Source organism: Thamnophis elegans, chromosome 2 (genome assembly GCF_009769535.1).
Source record: "Thamnophis elegans isolate rThaEle1 chromosome 2, rThaEle1.pri, whole genome shotgun sequence".
Taxonomy (NCBI): Eukaryota; Metazoa; Chordata; class Lepidosauria; order Squamata; family Colubridae; genus Thamnophis; species Thamnophis elegans.
Window position 1 is genome coordinate 103780501 of NC_045542.1, and position 6873 is coordinate 103787373.

Consider the following 6873-nt stretch of genomic DNA (forward strand, 5'->3'; position numbering starts at 1 on the left):
TTCTTGTGAAAGGTCCTTAGTGTTTGTTGACTTTATACAGCATCAAATATTCACAGATCCATATGTGTGGCATTGAGTCATAGGCTTTCCAGTAATCAATACAGGCACAGTATTCAGATTAATCTGTCTTGAGTGACTACCTATGAACCATTGGAGTTTTGAGCCGCTGATGTTGTTCTCAATGTGTGTGCATGCACACACAGTGATCTAGATAATGAACCTTGTTGTAAACTATAACTATTTGCTTTTGATCTCTGCAGAAGAATTCTTTGCTTCTCCAACTAAAGCATTCATTTTCTTTCCAAGAACCTGCTTAATTATCCTTTCTTTCCAACACACAACAGATTTGAAAGTAGGAAGTAAATCCAATTACTACATAATATTGGCCCATAGATATAATAATTTTGATTACATTATTTGTTTGTACTGTAATTAAAGTATCTGATCTAACTGAAAATGTACACTATGCAGATTATTTTTAGGCAGAACTCTTCCAAAAATCATAACAAGAACAAAGTTTCAAATGTACTGTACAACAAAATTATCACACACCCATAAATACAAATATAAATATAAAGCCTGTACAGGTAGTCCTTGAGTAACAGCAGTTCGTTTAGTGACTGTTCAAAGTTACTAAAGCACTGAAAAAAGTGACATGACTGTTTTTCACTTATGATGGTTATAGCATCCCCAAGGTCATGTGATCAAAATTCAGATGCTTGCCAAATCGGTTTCCTATTTATGATGGTTGTAGTTTCCCAGGGTCATGTGATCACCTTTTGCGACCTTTTGACAATCAAAGTCAATGGAGAAGGCAGATTCATTTAACAACCAAGTTACTAACTTAAAAACTGCAGTGATTCACTTAACTGAGCCAGGAAAGGTAGTAAAATGGAGCAAAACTCAAATGTCTGGCTTAGCAACATAAATTCTGGGCTCAATTATGGTCATAAGTCAAGGATTACCAGTATAACACAATATTTTGACCAAGCTATTACATAACTAGCAAGCTTTATATGTACATTCCTTTATTCAGTATATCTGCCAGTATAAAATGAAGTAAAGTATCACAAGTTATTATTCATTGCTGGAGAAGGAAACCTAGCAAGGTACTTAAACACTAACGAATAGCATTTCTAAAAAAATGTTGCTACAATAGCAAAGCACTGCACCAAACTGAAGAAGGCTCCACTTATGCGACCTAACAAGATGAAATTGCCAATCACTGATACTCAAACTGTATTATTTCAAGCATTCAATTCATTTTGCTCAAAAGAATTTTGCCAATCAAGGACATTGTAATGAAATGCTTACACTAATAATTGAAAGTAAATATTTGCATCTGAAAATGGTCCAAACAGTCACACTCCAGCATCAATCCAGTGGTCAGCAACCCCTAACATAACCATGGATTATTCATCCCTTATTATAACATTTCCTGTACATAATCATAAACATTTAGCTAATGTCACAGGATGTGTGCGATAGGAAGGTAATACAATACATTCCATTTTGTGACATTCTATTATGGGCAAAAGACTCAACTTAAAACTAATCAAACAAATGAAAGCAGCACTGGGTTTCAATATTTCACACTGAAGACCAAATACTGTATACTTAATACAGGAGAAAGTGATCTGTGTTCCCTATGACTTGTTTTTCTTTTTTAATTTAGGGCAAATCAGACTACACCACAATATCAGCAAGGGAATAAACACCTAATGGATAGCCATTAGAAGGCAGAAGTAGAAAATAAGAGAGATCTTAATGAGTTGGCTGTCCAGTCAAAGAGTTTAGCAGCAAGTGTCACTACAATGCCCTACAGTACTTCAAATCTCTGTAAATCTATTCATTCAAAATCTGCACTTCCCTCCAGGGAATGGTTGGGTGGTAATAAGTAGACCCCCCAAAACACCCAGAAGGATAGAGAAGCCAATGGGAAAAGGTTACAGGATAAATGAAAAGACTTTGCGATAAATCTGACCCACAAGATATAGGCTTCCGATTCACCATCATTTCCTTGTATGCTATTTCCCCAATTCTCCAATTATATTTTCACACAAAGTTATTGATTCTATGAAAAGGATAATGTAAATGGTACAAATGGGGGGGGGGGGTTGTCTATAAATCAAGAACTGACTTTAGAGGACAAATTTAATTGGGGCAAGAAAGAGAAGGGAGGTGGGAAGAGCAGAAGATGAAAGTTCACTTCCATATGCTACTGTTATAGATGTATGACTGAAGGTGCCATTTAGTCAACTAGGGAGAACAAAATTAAAAAAAACCTCTTAACACCATTTGACACAGGCTACCACTGATAAATTAGATGTAAGGGCGTTTAAGTTTTTTTTTTAATGCATCTCTCTCAAACATTAAGCATTTAATATTACCAAATAGATAGGGATTGTTGCAACAATTCTCAATGAACTACCGGTATGAAGAAAAAATCAAAAGGAATTTACCAAAGGAGGGCAATCCCAGATACAGGGCCACCATCAGTAGTGTAAAGCTGGCATTTAGACAAAAATTCTAGCCAAAACCAGCATAATTTTCTTCTGGATAACAGAATTACTCTTATTCATTTATACAGAACAGGAAGGCAAACAAACCTATGAATACAGAATTGGAAAGTGCTAAACCAATGAACTGAGTAGTTTAACCTCCAGCAAAAGAGGCCCTAAGGGCTGCAATTCATTCCATGACCTCAGCAATCTTGACTGTAGTTTGATTTTTATCCCACCTTTATCATTGTTATAAATAACCCAAGGCAGTGAACATACCTAAACACTTCCTCCTCCTCTTATCTTCCCTTCAACAACCACCCTGTGAGGTAGACTGGCCCAATGTCACCCAGCTGGCTTTCATGCCTAAGGTGGAACTAGAACTCAGAATTCCCTGCTTTCTAGGCCAACTGCTTAATCCTTACTTCTCCATACCCACCAATTTGGTCCATGATAACAAAAGCATACAAGAAATCAACCATTCTGTTTCTAGGAAGAGTCCACTATCACAGACTAGAGCAGTGTTTTTCAACCTTTTTTGTGCAAAGGCACATTTTTTTCATGAAAAAAATCACGAGGCACACCACCATTAGAAAATGTTAAAAAATTTTAACTCTGTGCCTATATTGACTATAGGCAGGTGTTTTTCCCACGGTATACCTTACACTATGTCACGGCACACTAGTGTGCCGCGGCACAGTGGTTGCAAAACACTGGACTAGAGCATGGGGCCTTCCCAGTGTCAATTTGCACCATGTGGTAGGGCTGCTTTGAATTCCCCTCCTCATACATGTAATAAACAGGAGGGGAGGGTTGCAGGTGACTATTCTTCAGCAAGAAAAATGAATTTTGCACATGCTGGGGTGGGTTTTTTTATCTATTGTTTTTCTTTCAGGATTACATTCCGATATCAAAAACTCCTGAAGCTATAGCCTAAGTCAAAATACGTTCAAGCCCAGAGAAAAACGGTGAAGAAGGGTGGCGGGGGAGAGACAATCCTCTGTCAGGCAAACTCTTTCTGGAGATTTTACAGGAAAGCTACAGAGCAGCACACTGCTTCTAGTCCTCAGGGCTGATAGCTAAGGGGACTGAAGAAAAGGAAAACCAGAGGGTAAAACAAAGACAAAACTAAACTGGGTTCCAAAGAGGGAAGCAAGCCAGCCCAGCAAGAGAGGGGAAAAAACAGAAAACACTACAGCACAACCAGCTTTCCAAAGTCTGGTAGCTTTTCCCTTAAGCCCTTCCTCCATTGTAGGGATGGTGATTTACAGGGAGGGTATCCAAGGTGAAGGCTTCGGTTTCAACACAGAACTATCCTCATTCGGAAACAAACTCCCTGGTGGGTCCCTGGGGCTTCTTCACACTGGACTGCACCCATGTAGTTTCTGACGTGCATTTCTTCTCCCGCGCCTGCAAAGCGGCACAAACTCCTTTCTTTCTAAACCGACCAGAAGTACCAGGCAGGAGGAGGAAGCGGGCTAACCACCCGCCCGCCTTTTACCACCTCGGTTCAATGCAGCGGAGACGGGCCAGGTTCGCCCGCTTCCTCTCCTTCGCCAGCCAGCCCGCCTCCTTCCCAGTCCCGCGACTGCTGAGGGGCCACCTGGAAACACATGGGAAGCGCCGCTCGGCTTTCAGAACAGCCTCGGCGGGGTCCGCACGGCGAGCCCGGCCTGCGCCTGTCACCATCCCCGTTTGCCGACCTGCTTCTCCTTTCGCCCAGCTCCTACGTACCTGCCCCTTCGCTCGAGCCCCCGCCGCTGCCGCCGCTACCCTCTCGGCCTCCTCCCGGCCCCACGCACCGCGGCCCGGCGGCTGCTAGCACTATGGCGGGCACACACTTTGCTCGTCACCGCGGCAAAGCCTCGTCGCCCTCCCCCCTCCCTCCCAGCCCCACGCGCTGTTCGGCCCAGCGCCGGAGAGATATTGGGCGGCGCGCGCACAGGCCCCAGGGAAATGTAGTCCGAGGAGTGCGCCTGCGCGCCCTGTTCGCCATTCATGTTCTCCCTTCCGCAAAGGTCTTTGGGAATCGTAGTCTCTGCTTTCTGAAGCGTTTCTGTTTTCCTCCGCGGGGGGAGTCGCTGGCTTCCTCTACGCCGCGGGAAAAGCGCGAAATGGCTGTTTTAGTGAGCCTACGATCCCCGCAGGTTCGTAGTCGTAAGGAGACCCTGCTGTGAAAGCTTTTCAATGGCATGAGAAATAATTTTTAAAACCACAAGGACTTGTATAGGCTGAAAAGTGTTTACCTTCAATAAATCCCAAGTTGGATGAGAGCCTCAAAAACTGCATAAAATTTAATAATAATGTTTAATAATTTTATTTAGTTTGTCAAACATGTAAAAAAAAATAACAGGTATAAGTATTAACATAAATCTGAATACAGTAAATGGGTACGAATTGGATAGGGACGATAGGCACGCTGGTACAACTTCTCAGCATGCATATGGCATGAATTTGCTGCAGACATTGAACTACTTTGATTATATTTGCAATTCTTAATACACATAAGCAAAGGTTATTGATCTCGATTGAACTGACTTCTTGGTAAATAATATGCAGACTTCTATCTTACATCAAAAAAGTAAATTCAGCTCCCTAAAGGCTGCTTATTGAATTTAATTTGGCATCGTGACAGAAAAACAAAGTAGTTCTCGATTTATACTACCACAGTTGAGACCAGAATTTCTGTTGCTAAAGAGTCTGTGAATTGAGTCACCCCAATTTTACAAACTTTTTGCCATGTCTGTGAAATATTGCAGTTGTTAAGTGAATTGTGGTTGTTAAGCGAATCTAGCTTCCCCCATTGACTTTGCTTGTTGGAAGCCAGTTGGAAAAGTCGCAGATTGTGTTCATGTGACTCTGGGATAGTCAACTGTAAATCGCATAAATTGCAATTCCAAAGTGATTGCAGGGGATGCTGCAAACAGCTGTAAATACTAGTAACTTTTTTTCAGTGCCATTGTGACTTTGAACAGTCATTAAGCAAACAGTCCTAAGTGAAGAACCACTAGATAAACTCTTGTCTACGCTGCAACATTGTGTTGCAGTTCAATATTTCTTCAGGTTCATAACTATTGCAAATAGTTATAGCAGTAACTTTGTACTGTTATATCTGAAATTCCTCACACTTCAAAAGAATGAGGATTCAAAAGGCCGTTCATTCCTCTTATAAAAAATTACAGTATCGAGTTGTCCAGCATCAATCATTCTCCTAGTCTTAGTGGATGTTTTAGCATTATATCACACAATAGATAGTTTATTGCTTCCTTTCACATTGTTGCTATACAGTCTAATCCCTATCACTTTTTGGCTGGAAAAAAATCCCTTAGTGTTTAGTGATGATTAAATAGAATTTCTACTCTATGTAGTATTGAGTTGTAACAAAATCTTCCAAGCAGGTATAGCATTTTAAGAAACAGAGACAACATCTTTTAAAACTGGAGTAATATATGAAATTGCTACTGCATGTTCAGGCTTTTAGATCAAAGATTATATCATGCATGACCCTGGATAAGCCATCATAGCTTCAGGTAATCCTTTCTATCTGTCAGTTTCAGAACCCACCACCTTCCTTTATCATTACAATCCTGGATTGCTTTAAACATTACATGTATTATGTGAAACAAGAATCAAGAAATTACTTATTTGTTTATATATCATAGTACCAAAACATCGCGAATTTGTGCCACCACCACACACCACCCATTTTAGACTGTAACTTCTGTTACCGACAATACCACTATTAACCAGCCTAATGATATGACTACTTTGGGAATAAAAGAATATATTGTTTATTTGTTTGTTTTGCAACATTTATGTACCACCCCAGTAAGTACATACTTTGATCTATATTATTCACAGAATTAAAACCATAAATTCCAATAAGTCATAAAATGTTAATGAGTAACAATAATAATATTAATTACTGCAAAAAAAACCATTGGTCACTTGGTCATTATCTTCAGACATAGTCCCATATATACCATATTGCAGTAGTCTAGAAGAACAGTTTTTACCTATTGGTTGAACAAGGGGGCACTCAAGTCACAGATCAGCTCCTTCATGGTCAATATTAGATAGAAAAAAATTTTTTATGGAGGAGCAGCTACTCCATCTGGCCAGAGTTAGCCTAAATCTCTATCTCTCTATCCAGTCTCTGTGGGTATGCAAGACACCAATTCAAGACTTCCACAACATTTCCAGCCTACCCTGAGGTGGCAATGTACCACCAATATGCTTTATCCCAAGCTAATGATTGATCACCTATTTCATATAGATGCTAAAGTAGATTAGAAAAGGATCAAATCCTGTGATTGAAGCAACCAAGGACTTAATCACTCTCTCCACATAACTACCAACTGGAATTTTCTAT

The 6873-nt window shown here is 40.2% G+C and overlaps 1 protein-coding gene across 3 annotated transcripts in view; it reads right to left on the reverse strand.

Annotated features, from left to right (window-relative positions):
• DCAF1 (DDB1 and CUL4 associated factor 1) overlaps positions 1 to 4378 on the reverse strand; it is a 46399-nt gene extending 42021 nt beyond the window's left edge. For all 3 annotated transcript variants that reach the window (XM_032209384.1, XM_032209382.1, XM_032209383.1), the window contains exon 1: positions 4236 to 4378. The gene's annotated coding sequence lies outside the window, so the exon portion shown is untranslated. The remainder of the gene's footprint in view (positions 1 to 4235) is intronic.
• Positions 4379 to 6873: the final 2495 nt, after the last annotated feature.